This window comes from Manis pentadactyla, chromosome 5 (assembly GCF_030020395.1).
Source record: "Manis pentadactyla isolate mManPen7 chromosome 5, mManPen7.hap1, whole genome shotgun sequence".
Classification (NCBI taxonomy): Eukaryota; Metazoa; Chordata; class Mammalia; order Pholidota; family Manidae; genus Manis; species Manis pentadactyla.
In genome coordinates, this window is record NC_080023.1 from 46,307,297 (window position 1) to 46,321,427 (window position 14,131).

Consider the following 14,131-nt stretch of genomic DNA (forward strand, 5'->3'; position numbering starts at 1 on the left):
TTGCCCTCTATTCCCATTTTGCTGAGAGTTTTTAACATGAATGGATGTTGAACTTTGTCAAATGCTTTTTCAGCATCTATGGAGATGATCATGTGGTTTTTTTCTTTCTTTTTGTTGATGTGGTGGATGATGTTGATGGACTTTCGAATGTTGTACCATCCTTGCATCCCTGGGATGAATCCCACTTGGTCATGGTGTATGATCCTTTTGATGTATTTTTGAATTCGGTTTGCTAATATTTTGTTGAGTATTTTTGCATCTACGTTCATCAGGGATATTGGTCTGTAGTTTTCTTTTTTGGTGGGGTCTTTGCCTGGTTTTGGTATTAGGGTGATGTTAGCTTCATAGAATGAGTTTGGGAGTATCCCCTCCTCCTCTATTTTTTGGAAAACTTTAAGGAGAATGGGTATTATGTCTTCCCTGTATGTCTGATAAAATTCCGAGGTAAATCCATCTGGCCCGGGGGTTTTGTTCTTTGGTAGTTTTTTGATTACCTCTTTAATTTCGTTGCTGGTAATTGGTCTGTTTAGATTTTCTGTTTCTTCCTGGGTCAATCTTGGAAGGTTATATTTTTCTAGGAAGTTGTCCATTTCTCCTAGGTTTCCCAGCTTGTTAGCATATAGGTTTTCATAGTATTCTCCAATAATTCTTTGCATTTCCGTGGGGTCCGTCGTGATTTTTCCTTTCTCGTTTCTGATACTGTTGATTTGTGTTGACTCTCTTTTCTTCTTAATAAGTCTGGCTAGAGGCTTATCTATTTTGTTTATTTTCTCGAAGAACCAGCTCTTGGTTTCATTGATTTTTGCTATTGTTTTATTCTTCTCAATTTTATTTATTTCTTCTCTGATCTTTATTATGTCCCTCCTTCTGCTGACCTTAGGCCTCATCTGTTCTTCTTTTTCCAATTTCGATAATTGTGACATTAGACCATTCATTTGGGATTGCTCTTCCTTTTTTAAATATGCTTGGATTGCTATATACTTTCCTCTTAAGACTGCTTTTGCTGTGTCCCACAGAAGTTGGGGCTTAGTGTTGTTGTCATTTGTTTCCATATATTGCTGGATCTCCATTTTGATTTGGTCATTGATCCATTGATTATTTAGGAGCGTGTTGTTAAGCCTCCATGTGTTCGTGAGCCTCTTTGCTTTCTTTGTACAGTTTATTTCTAGTTTTATGCCTTTGTGGTCTGAAAAGTTGGTTGGTAGGATTTCAATCTTTTGGAATTTTCTGAGGCTCTTTTTGTGGCCTAGTATGTGGTCTATTCTGGAGAATGTTCCATGTGCACTTGAGAAGAATGTATATCCCGCTGCTTTTGGATGTAGAGTTCTATAGATGTCTATTAGGTCCATCTGCTCTACTGTGTTGTTCAGTGCTTCCGTGTCCTTACTTATTTTCTGCCCAGTGGATCTATCCTTTGGGGTGAGTGGTGTGTTGAAGTCTCCTAGAATGAATGCATTGCAGTCTATATCCCCCTTTAGTTCTGTTAGTATTTGTTTCATATATGCTGGTGCTCCTGTGTTGGGTGCATATATATTTAGAATGGTTATATCCTCTTGTTTGACTGAGCCCTTTATCATTATGTAGTGTCCTTCTTTATCTCTTGTTACTTTCTTTGTTTTGAAGTCTATTTTGTCTGATATTAGTACTGCAACCCCTGCTTTCTTCTCACTGTTGTTTGCTTGAAATATGTTTTTCCATCCCTTGACTTTTAGTCTGTACATGTCTTTGGGTTTGAGGTGAGTTTCTTGTAAGCAGCATATAGATGGGTCTTGCTTTTTTATCCATTCTGTTACTCTGTGTCTTTTGATTGGTGCATTCAACCCATTAACATTTAGGGTGACTATTGAAAGATATGTACTTATTGCCATTGCAGGCTTTAAATTCGTGGTTACCAAAGGTTCAAGGTTAGCCTCTTTAGTATCTTACTGCCTAACTTAGCTCGCTTATTGAGCTGTTATATACACTGTCTGGAGATTCTTTTCTTCTCTCCCTTCTTGTTCCTCCTCCTCGATTCTTCATATGTTGGGTGTTTTGTGCTGTGCTCTTTCTAGGAGTGGTCCCATCTAGAGCAGTCCCTGTAAGATGTTCTGTAGAGGTGGTTTGTGGAAAGCAAATTCCCTCAGCTTTTGTTTGTCTGGGAATTGTTTAATCCCACCGTCATATTTGAATGATAGTCGTGCTGGATACAGTATCCTTGGTTCAAGGCCCTTCTGTTTCATTGTATTAAATATATCATGCCATTCTCTTCTGGCCTGTAGGGTTTCTGTTGAGAAATCTGACGTTAGCCTGATGGGTTTCCCTTTATAGGTGACCTTTTTCTCTCTAGCTGCCTTTAACACTCTTTCCTTGTCCTTGATCTTTGCCATTTTAATTATTATGTGTCTTGGTGTTGCCCTTCTTGGATCCTTTCTGTTGGGGGTTCTGTGTATTTCCGTGGTCTGTTTGATTACTTCCTCCCCCAGTGTGGGGAAGTTTTCAGCAATTATTTCTTCTAAGATACTTTCCATCTCTTTGCCTCTCTCTTCTTCTTCTGGGACCCCTATAATACGGATATTGCTCCTTTTAGATTGGTCACACAGTTCTCTTAATATTGTTTCATTCCTGGAGATCCTTTTGTCTCTCTCTATGTCAGCTTCCATGCGTTCCTGTTCTCTGATTTCAATTCCATCAATGGCCTCTTGCATTCTATCCATTCTGCTTATAAACCCTTCCAGAGTTTGTTTCATTTCTGCGATCTCCTTTCTGGCATCTGTGATCTCTTTCCGGACTTCATCCCATTTTTCTTGCGTATTTCTCTGCATCTCTGTCAGCATGTTTATGATTCTTATTTTGAATTCTTTGTCAGGAAGACTGGTTAGGTCTGTCTCCTTCTCTGGTGTTGTCTCTGTGATCTTTGTCTGCCTGTAGCTTTGCCTTTTCATGGTGATAGAAATAGTCTGCAGAACTGGGACGAGTGACGGCTGGAAGGACTTCCTTTCTTGTTGGTTTGTGGCCCTCCTCTCCTGGGAGAACAGCGGCCTCTAGTGGCTTGTGCTGCGCAGCTGCGCGCAGACAGGGTTTCTGCTTCCTGCCCGGCTGCTATGGAGTTAATCTCCGCTGTTGCTGTGGGCGTGGCCTGGCTCGGGCAGCTACTCCAAAATGGTGGAGTCGCGTTGGAGCAGGAGCTGCTGGGAGGCTATTTATCTCTGTAAGGGGCCTCCCTGCTCCCTGCAGCCCAGGGGTTAGGGTGCCCAGAGATCCCGGATTCCCTACCTCTGGATTAAGTGGCCCGCCCTACCCCTTTAAGACTTCCAAAAAGCACCCGCCAAAACAAAACAACGACCACAAAAAAAAACAAGAAAAAAAATTTTTTTAATTAAAAAAAAAAAAAATTTTTTAATTAAAAAAAGAAAAGGTGGTCGTTCGTTTTTCTTTATTCTCCGGTGCCAGCCTCAGGCCTCTGCTCACCGGTCTTTCTGCCCTGTTTCCCTAATATTGGGGTCCCTGTCCCTTTAAGACTTCCAAAAAGCGCTCGCCAAAACAAAGCAGCAAAAAAGCAAAAAAAAAAAAAAAATGGTTGCGCGCTTTTCTTATGTCCTCTGTCGCCCAGCCTCCAGTGCCTGCTCACTGTTCTTGCTGCCCTGTTTTCCCAGTATCGAGGGCCCTGCACTCTGGCCCGGATGGCTGGGGCTGGGTGTTCGGCAGCCCTGGGCTCCGTCTCCCTCCCGCTCCGCCTGCTCTTCTCCCGCCGGGAGCTGGGGGGAGGGGCGCCCGGCTCCCGCGGGGCCGGGGCTTGTATCTTACCCCCTTCGCGAGGCGCTGGGTTCTCTCAGGTGTGGATGTGGTCTGGATATTGTCCTGTGTCCTCTGGTCTTTATTCTAGGAAGGGTTGTCTTTGTTATATTTTCATAGATATATGTTGTTTTGGGAGGAGATTTCCGCTGCTCTACTCACGCCGCCATCTTCCGCCCCGCCCCCAAAACTGCCTTTTGAAAATGGTAATGCAGTGTCAGCACTTCTTTCTACCCCTGACATAGGTAATGGAGAGCAAGTATCACCATACACTGTTGCTTTCTGTGAGCAATTTATATTCCCCTTGTGTCTTTCGATTATGGCTGGCAAAAGTGCATAACTAATCAACTTAGATCAAAGATACTTGATTTATACTCTTTCTTTCTCATCTCAGTCACCTCTCATTTCATCTTTTGCTCTCCTTCTTATTTCCCTCCTCTTTTCCTAGACACTCAAGGCAGAATCACTTAAAAATAATAGCCCCTTCAAAAATACAACTCCACATGATGTAATTAAGTCCCAGACTGGCGTGGGGAGGCTAAAGTAGTGCTAGATGAATCTTTGTTCAGAATTAACATGGGGTTCTAGTGGGCTTCAAGGTGTCAGAGACCAAGTGTATTAAAAGAGAGATTTGGCTTGTCACTGGTTGTATGGATTCATTGAATTAGATAGTGGGCTAGTTAGCAGTTCTCCCTTTTGTGTGACCTTGGCTCTGGCAATGTCCTTTCTTCCCACTTACTTTTCTGTACAGTTTCAATACTAACTGTAATTACTAACTGTAATACTGTTGTTGCTTAGAAAATTTCTTGGTAAACCTGACCCCTGCTATTTTTTTCCTTGGTTTACAAGGCTAAATAACTAGACTGGGGATATTTCAGCTTTTGCAGATAGTTAGGCAAAGATGACAGGGATTATTTTATTAATGGATATCCCATGTTCCATCATATCATCTAGGTTCCTGGAGCAAGGTAAATGAAAGTACATTAAGACAGAAGTTGCTATACCCCTTCTATAACTATATTTAGGGCAAGCTGCTCATACAAAATCACTATTCTTAAAAGTCTTTTGGCTAGCAGAATTGTTAAAACAGCTAACATAGACATAATGTTTACTATGTGCTAGAAACTACTTAAACAATTGATATATGGTAAGTTATATATGCCTCACTAAAATACTTTATGATAGAAGCTGTTATATATTCCCATTTATGGACAGGGACAGAAAAGTTAAGTAATTTAATTAAGGATCCCAACAATATGTGTATTAATCAAGGTTCTCCAGAGAAACAGAATCAGTAGGATACATGTATATATTTATTACAAGGAATTGCCTCACATGATTATGGAGGCTGATAAGTCTCAAGACTGTAGTTGGCAAGCTAGAGACTCAGTTCTTATCTGGAGGCTGGCAGGCTCAGGACTCAGAAAGAGCTTGTTTTAGTTCAAATCCAAAGGCTAAAAAAAACCAATATTCCAGCTTGAAGAACATCAGGCAGGAGAAGTTCCCTCTTAGTCTTGGGAGAGCCACCTTTTTTGTTCAATTCAGGCCTTCAACTGGTTGGGTGAGGCCCACCGCATTAGGGAGAGCAATCTGCTTTACTTGGTTTACTGATTCCAATAATAATTTCATGCAAAAACACCTTCAAAGACACACCCAGAATAATGTTTGACCAAATATCTGAGACCCCATGGCCTAGTCAAGATGACGCATAAAGTTAAACATCACAGCATTTAACCGCCACAGACTGAGCCAGAATTTGGGTCCTGGCAGCTTGGCTCCAGAGCACATACTTTTGGCCTCTACTTATAACTTCCCTAAGGCCTTAGAAACCCTTAGCAATAAAACTTTTATGACAACACTTGAGCTGGGGAAAGGAAGAAAGGGAGATGGAAGATGTGACTGGGTGGCTGTTAAGAGAGAAGTCAGAGAAGGCTTCTCTTGAGCAGGTAACATTTGAGCAGAAATTTGAATGAAATAAGGGAGTGAGCCATGAGATGATCTGTACAAAGAACCTTCTAGATGGGATCTGAGTGAGTCAAGTGCCAGAGGCAGGAATATGCTCTGTGTGCTTAAGGAACAGCATGGTTGGAGTAAAGTGAGCAAGTTGGGAGAGGAATGTAATGACATCAGAGGGGCAGCCAGGGCCAGATGATAGGGTTTTGGTTAATGGAAAAGACTTTGGATTTTGTGATGAGAACACACTGGAGGATTTTGAGTAGGAGAATAACATCTAACTCTCATTTTAAAGGATCCCCTTGGCTGCTGTAACAGAACAATTACTTGGGAGAAAGTAAGGGAGCAGGGAGACTAATGATGAAGTTACTAGAGTAATCCAGATGAGAAGTGATGGCTTGGGCAGGGTGGGAAACAGTGGGAGTGGTAAGAATTATTTGGATTTGGGTTATATTTTTAAGGTAGTTTGAAGGGCCTTGTTGATGGAGTCATTGTGTGGTGAATATTACACTACTGTACAAAGATCTTTTAAACTTAGCAGATTTGTGTACAAAAGAGTAGGTTAGACTAATGGTATCTAATGTCTATTTCTCCAACCAGCAGTGATTTTAATCGTATTTACTACATGCTTCCTGAGATAGAACAACACTCAACTATTTTATCAGCTGCACTTAAACTTTATTCTTTCTGTATCTGTAGCTCAGCATATCTTCTTTTGATTCAGGGAAATTTTTAATAGCAACATTATTAGTCCGCCAAAACAGAAGCTGGTGAAAGAAAATGAATGACTTTTCAGCATATTCATGAAAATGGTAGGAAAATGCACAAACAATTGTGAGAAAAATTTCAAGTATGTGTATCTGTTAAATAAATATGGGATAAAGGAGCCCATGAAGAAGAAAAACAACACATAACATAAAATAATATGAAAATGGACCGCAGGGAAAGACCAAAAGAGGATTATTTCATTTAGCTGCATCAGCAAAAGATTGCCTGACATTATATCAGAAAAAGTCCCTATCATCCACTTTTAAAAGTGCTTGCTCCATATATTATGCATGACATTTCCATGCTGCCAAATTTGTGATGGAGCTGGTGATTAGAAGACAATGCAGCACCTCCTTTTCTCTTTCTCCCTTTCTTGGAAGCAGCAATGCCTAGTTCTCCTTCCTCTGAATGCCTCATGAAAGTCAGAAACAAAGTGAGCAGTGAGGAAAAGACATGCATCAAACAGCTGATTTGGATAAGAGAAATACCTAGTGGGAATGTGCAGCAGCCAAAATAGGAAGAGTGGAGAAAGAAGCATGAGGCAGAGTAGAGAAAGAAGATGAGAGGGGTCAGGAAAGGGTGGTTTTACCTGCAGTGTTGAAGGTCAGAAAGGTGTCCGGATTCAACAGTACCTGGGTTAATTGCCCCTGACACTAAATGAAATAAAGCTCTGTTCCATATGCAGGCAGCTCTGAAAAGAGATGGCTTATTTTTCAACCTGCTTGTTTATATCATGTTACCTAATTGGCCTATTGAGGCATGAGGGCTGCTGTGAGACAGCAGTGGGGAAGGGGAGTGTGTGTGTGTGTGTGTGTGTGTGTGTGTGTGTGTGTGTGTGTGTGTGTGTGAAGAATGAGAGAGAGTGTTAAAAGTGATATTTTATTGTGATTGCTTTCCATGCTCACGATAATAGACCACTTCAGAGCAATCGGGTTGTGCTCCTGTAGAACTTGGGGAGGCATAGGTAGGCATTATTTAATTCATCTCTGAGAAAGTGAGCAACAGAGGGAGATAAAGTGGGTATTAATCAGAACTGTATGAGCTTTGGGATGGCTGCATCTAAATCAATCCAAGGAATCTTCTGGGAAATCAGCTCCCTGTTTTCAGCTGGCTTACGTTTTATTCTGGTGGAGAGATATTAGAAGATTTTTTTCAATCACTCCTTCCCAGTTCGGTTCATCCTAATGAGCTCCAGAAAATTCATCAAGTCAGGAGGAGTTTTCTCTGACTGGAATTTCATGCCACAGTCTCCGACTACTAATGACCAGCAAGTGTTACTATGACGTTATCTGACAGCCTGAGTCTCTTCTGAGTTTGTTCCAAGCACGAGTAAGGATGCCTTAATACCTTCCGAGTCACAGCATATGGCTAATCCAGTCTGGAAGCTGTGGTCTAGTCAATGCAGGTAGCAGAGCATACCTGTAATGGGAGAAGATGAAGAAGCAGAATGAAGTACCAAGGGATCCTGCTCTGGGCTTAGTATGCAGTGTGGAGGCAAATTCATTTATGAAGATTTCCCTTGACTTTTGATTATGGAATATTCTTTGGAGTTTTGATTATGGAAGGGATGTTTTCTTTGGCCTTGCAAGAAGGTTTTGAAGAGGAAACCTGTTACTGTGGAACATACCAAGACTGAAGAGTGGGAAGAGAAATGCTGTCCTTTGAGCCTTTGCTTTCGACCACAGCAGCAGCCTCCATGCTTGTGTGCACTCATGTTTCTGTGCACATGTGGACCTCAGGTTTGAGAAGCTAACAGCTGCCACTTAAGGTTATCCCCACATGGGAGTGCTTGATTGTAAGGGGGCACCCAGATAATCTGGAATGTGTTTATATTGTTTTTGAAAGATCATTGAAATGAAAACATGTACCACATAATCATAACACCTGAAAATTCCCAAAAACATATCTGCAGAGTCCCAGGAGTCCATGAGAAGAGGCACTGGGCTGTAGGATTCTTCTAAAATAAGTCCTGGGACATGTAAGCTACTCACTAGGTAGAATCTCTGGCAGACAAATGTATTCTTTTAGGTCTCCTCGGTGCTATGAGTCAGTGCTCCAGTGCACTTAATGCTTGTCCTGCTGGTGTCCCCACCATTTTCCACCCTCTTTTGTTCCAAGGGACCCCAAACAACTAATAGGCCATCTTATATGGCCTAATATATATAGAAAATAGTTTGCTCAGGGTTAATGAAAGGGTTGATAATTTCTAAGATAAATTTACAGGATTCAAAGATTTTAAAACTTCAAAGTTAATAAAAATAAAAAGATTTAGATAAGTCAAAGCACTTCTTTATCTGAACATGAAAAAATTCTAGTCAAGAGAATGGTGATAAAGCCTAAATTATGATGTTTGGTTACTAAGTCCTGTATGCATTCCAGGATTGCAAAGCACCTTGTCCCAGTTGGCTGCTCTTTTGGCATGTGTGTTATTTACAGATGTCAGCAAAGATGGTTAATACCAGTATATGTTTTTGCAAATGTTATTATTCTGAAAACACACACTGTTGTTTTTCCAGGGCATCATCTCAGGCCATACATAAATCAAAGTTGGTTTGCTTTGTTATTGACTTAGTTGGCTGCTGCAGATTTTAATGGACCTCGAAGTCCTTTTGAGTTCATCTTTCTGTGCTTAAAAAAGAAAATAAAGAGAGAAAGAGAGAAAGCCTTTGATCTCCATCTCACCTGGGGAGGAGAATGGAAGGGAACTAGAGTTAGATGGCTAAATTTACCTTATGAGAAATGCCGGCAACAGACAATATTAGACATGGCTCCAAGTATTGCAGGATAATGGCTTCTGTTGTGGAGAGGCTAGGGAAAGAGAAAGAAATGGTTTTCTTAGAGCTTTCACAGGTCTGTTCTCCTTGGCCTTCTTTCCTTGGGGATTCTGAGGCTCTGTCCCATGTGGAGGTGCCAGTGCAATTCTGGGTGCATTGAGACAAACTTAGTCACATTCCCTTCTGTACTGTAGCACTGGTCTCCACTGGGCAGGCCAGATTCAGAGCCAGAGGGAGGATGCTGAACCACTCAGCGATAAAGGTGAGAGGCAGAGGAAGGGGAGGTCTGCCAGGGTCAGGTAGCATCAACTTGAAAATCTGCTTGACAAAAATAAAGCATGGAAGCTGGAGCTGGTTTTCTGCTGTAGGTGTTACTGCTGCGCACGATGTCCTGTGCTGTTGGTGTCCCTTCTGGGTGCATTTCCATTCCCTTCCATACAGCAAGTCCACTTCTAAGATAGGCCTTTGCATTACTCTTCATGTGATGTTGGCTAATGAATAATATTAAAAATTCCCATAAGAAAAACTAATAATGCTTGTAAATACATCACAAAAGCAGGACATTAAAAATAGGTAGGCTTCAGTAGTTGAGCTCCTGTCTTCATAATATTCATGAACAACTGAGCCCAGAGTGAAACTCTTTTTCATTCTTTCCAGAGCTGTAATGTGGAGAAGTAGGGTGATGTCCATAGTTGCCTACTACACATTAAACTGAAAAAAATTATATTGGTTTTCTTGAACCTAAGTCTTGTGCAAAGAAATCTGAGCCCTTTCTTTTCCTTCTTATTCTGGATTATGGAAATAGAACACAGCCCTCATGGTCCATCACACATGATCAGCTCCCATTTTATCCACCTGTAAATACTCATTTTTGTGGATTAACTGGGGCAAGTAGGTATAGCTAGATTGCCCTCCGTTTGCTGTAGGAATGTTTCCAGTCAGCATTCTCCCTACCATTATGATATAATCAAGGAAAATGCAAAATGAGCTTATTACTAATTGAAGAAAACTTATAAGCAGGAAGGTAAATTCTATGCAGATAACTGCAAGTTATTCCTAAAGGGATGCATATAAATTGTAGTTTTTCCCAGGTTGGGATTACCTGAACTGTGATTGCTCTTCAGCAGAGCTGAAAAGCATATAAAGACACAGAAATATGTATATTTTAAAATTGGGTATTTCATGATTTTTCCTGAGTCACTATAGATATGCCAGAAGCACACATTTTAATGGTAGTTGATAAAGTCTGTTTCACCCAGAGATACTTTGCATACAGGATTGTTGACCCCATTTACTCCCAACGTGTTACCCGAATTCAATCAATTATTTTAGGAAAATGATTCAAAGTGAAGAGCCATTAAGAAATCTCTTCACATGCTGAATCAGTGAGACAGTGAGACAAGACATGTTTTTATTAGGTGAGATTATCTAGACACGACTCCCCATGATTTCATAGGATCAGAATTTTAGTTAGTGTTTAATTTTGTGACTTTGCAAAAGGTCACTTGGCTTTAGTGGCCTTAGGACCTTGCCATTCCTATCCTCAAATACTTGCAGTGGCTCCTCATTACCATGCTCCATTGGTAATTTGAACATCCTCTGCCCTTACCTATCATTATACCCATTTTTGCACTTGGCATCTTAAGGTCAAGGAGCACCAACATTTGCTGAGTTTACATTTGGGTTCCTTTCTTGGAGTGGTTTTTTTCTTTTTAAATCTTCATGTTTTCCCCTTCAGCCTTGAATCTCCTTTTGATCCATATTCTCTGCTGAAATCCTGTGTTAAGACCCAATTCAATTGTATCACAAAAAATATGATCCACTTCTCTACTTGGGATAAATAGTTTCCTCTCCTTCACTTTTAGCACACTGGTTCTCAGTACGGGCCACACGTTAGAATCACTGAAGAGTTTAAAAGAATACTGATGTTGAGTCTCACCTTCACACCTTCATTCTGTGCCAAATTCTCACTTAAAATCTGAATAATGGCCACCAATAACCTTTTGCTCTTTACCCAAATGTTTCTAGGCACATGTGGCTAATATCTCCTTTCAAGGACAACATGAAGGCACCTGCTGATCTATCAAAGTGAGCTGGATGTGAGTGAATGGGTGCAGCTCACTCCCTTGGCTGTGGTGGTGAGAAACACCATCCAGCTGTTCTTACCTGCCGCTGCTGTACCAGCCATAAGCATGGCTTACTTATGTCTGGGAGGTTCATGAAGCTTCAGGCCACCAGTCAGTGGGGTTGGTGGGAGATGTGGAGATTTATGGGTAGATCTGTGTGACAGGTATGTGGAATATGAGCCTGAGAAGTCTCATTGGGCTCATAGAGCCCACACAGGTCAGCCTGAAGGGTTCTGCTACCTTGGTTTCATGATTCACTATATGTAGTTTAATACATCTATGATTATGTTACTGTTTGGTAACACCATTTTTTGCATTGCAGCAGATATTTTCATGTTGGTCATGTGAAACAGTGAATCCCACAATTTTACCATATTTCCTTAACTGATTCATTCTCCACAGCTCCTGATGACTATTTTGTGACATTTCCTTTCTCCTCAAACTTTCATTACTTCCTCCCTACTCCTCACTCTTGGCTGATGACCTTACTTCCTACTTCCCTGAGAAGGTACAAGGGTTCAGGAAAGAACTTCCTCATTGTCTCACCAAGCAGTTTACCAGTCCACTGACTCTGCTGTAGACTCTGTCTCCCATCCTGTGGTGTGGCCCAGCTAAGGCCACACCCTCCCCTCATGCAGTCGATCTGCCCTCCTGCCATCTTTTTCAGGCTTTGCTTGGGCCGTGGCCCTTCTCTCTTCTGCTTTATTATGATCCCCTCTACTGAGTCATCTGCCATCCTGAAAACAAAACTGAACAAAACCAAACATTCCTTTGACCCTTCATTTTCTCCATTAACCTTTGTGGCATCCTTGAGAATATACCTGCAGATGGCCTACTAAAGGGAGTTTTCCTGACTGAGGGCCCCAGCTGCTGAGCTTTGGAATTATCCTGCCTTTGTACCGAGATTGCTTCCCAAAGCTACTCCCTGCCAATGGCCAAGTGTGGCATGGATACTAGTACAGATCCCTTCTTAGTAGACACAGGACTCCTTTCTGGGCCAACACTGGCTCAAGAACTGTTGGCTTGTCAGACTTTCTGTGGACTATATGGTGGTCTAGATGGCTTCCTCAAACCTTTTCCCCTCTCCTTCACTCAGTGTCAGCCTTTATTGTTGTCTGACAGCTCTCCCTGCCTCCTCCAGCTCCCTCTCTGTCTCCTTTCATGTAGGCATTTCCCCCAATAAAATCGTTACATGTTTAATCTAGGCTTAGATTGTGCTTTGTGAAGGATCTAGACAAACATACCTCCCCAATTTCTCTGCTTTCTTTCATAGCAAAATTCCTCTTTGGAGTTGTCTGTCCATTCTCTCCTGATGGTTATCTCTTGAACTCTCTCCAGGCAAGCTTTTACCCTCAGCACAGCAACAAAATTTCTCTTGTCCAGTCACCAGTGACCTCCATGTTGCTAAACTCCACAGTCGATTTTAACTCTTCATTTTTCTTATGTACCAGCAGCTACTGATAATCCTTTCTGAAGCATTTTTTTTCCAATTGGTTTTCAGAATACCACCCTTTACTCTTTTTCCTTCTACTTCATTTACTGGTATCTCATTACAAAAGTTCTTTGCTGATTTCTCATTTCTAAGTGCTGGAGTCCCTTCAGTAAGACCTCAGATCTCTTCTCTATCTACTCTCCCTTGGTGAACTTACCCAGTATCATGATTTTGAATATCATTTATATGTAACTTCAAAAATGTATATCTCTAGTCTTAATCTTTTTCCTGAAATCCTGATTTGTATACCCAACCTTTGCTTAGTTATCAAATATACATCTTCAACTTAAATATATATCTTGGGCAGACCCTCTAGAAATCAGAGCTTGAGGCAAGCATTAAGATAGTACTAATTTACTGTAGAAGTGCCAGTTCAGGTTGTGGAAGTGAAAATAAAAGGGAAGTGAAGCAAGGGATGAAAAGGCGCTGTACCATGAGATGCATTAGTACCCCTGGTCCTAGTTGTACACTGAGCCCTGAAGGAACTTAGCAGGTCACCCACAGGCTTGCTTAATTGGCATGCAGGCCTTCTAAAGGGTTGTAAGGAAGCACTGCACCCTGGAGTAATCTACAAGAGAGAGAAAAGAGGGGAACTTTATTTGCCTGTCACCCTTCCACCTCACATTTCTCATTGGTTACGTTTTACCTGATGGAGAGCTTACTTCCCAGCACTTCTGGATTATTACTTGACCCTATTTTTGACACTTGGGAAGACAGTTCCACAAGCCTTGATGTGGAATTTCACCTAAAGTTCTCAAGTGGAGGGGTGAGCTGGCACAGGTGGGTACTGACTACAGAAAAACAATAGGCAGCGATGGGAATCTGAGAAGGTGTACAAGGTGTGTGATCCCATACACTGTCCAAAACAGAATTCTGATTTCTTTTTCCTTCCCCAGTTAGTATCCTTAGCTTTGTCCCATCAGACTATTCCCATATAGCTGCCAGAATGATCTTTAAATAAAAAATCAGATCATATATTCACCTGCTCCCACCCTGCAGTAGTTTTCCAACACACTTAGAACAGAATCTGAAGTCCTCCTCGTGGCCTGTAAGCCTATGTGGAAGGCCTCTCTGGCATCATCTCCTGTAGCTCTCCTCATCCTTCTGCTCCAGCCACCTTTGCCCCTTTGCTGTCCGTCGACCACACAGAGCTTGCTCCCACCTTATGGTCTTCACACATGCAGTTCCCGCAGCCTGGAATTCTCATCTGAGATTCTCCCATAGCTCACTCCCTCACTTCATGAACT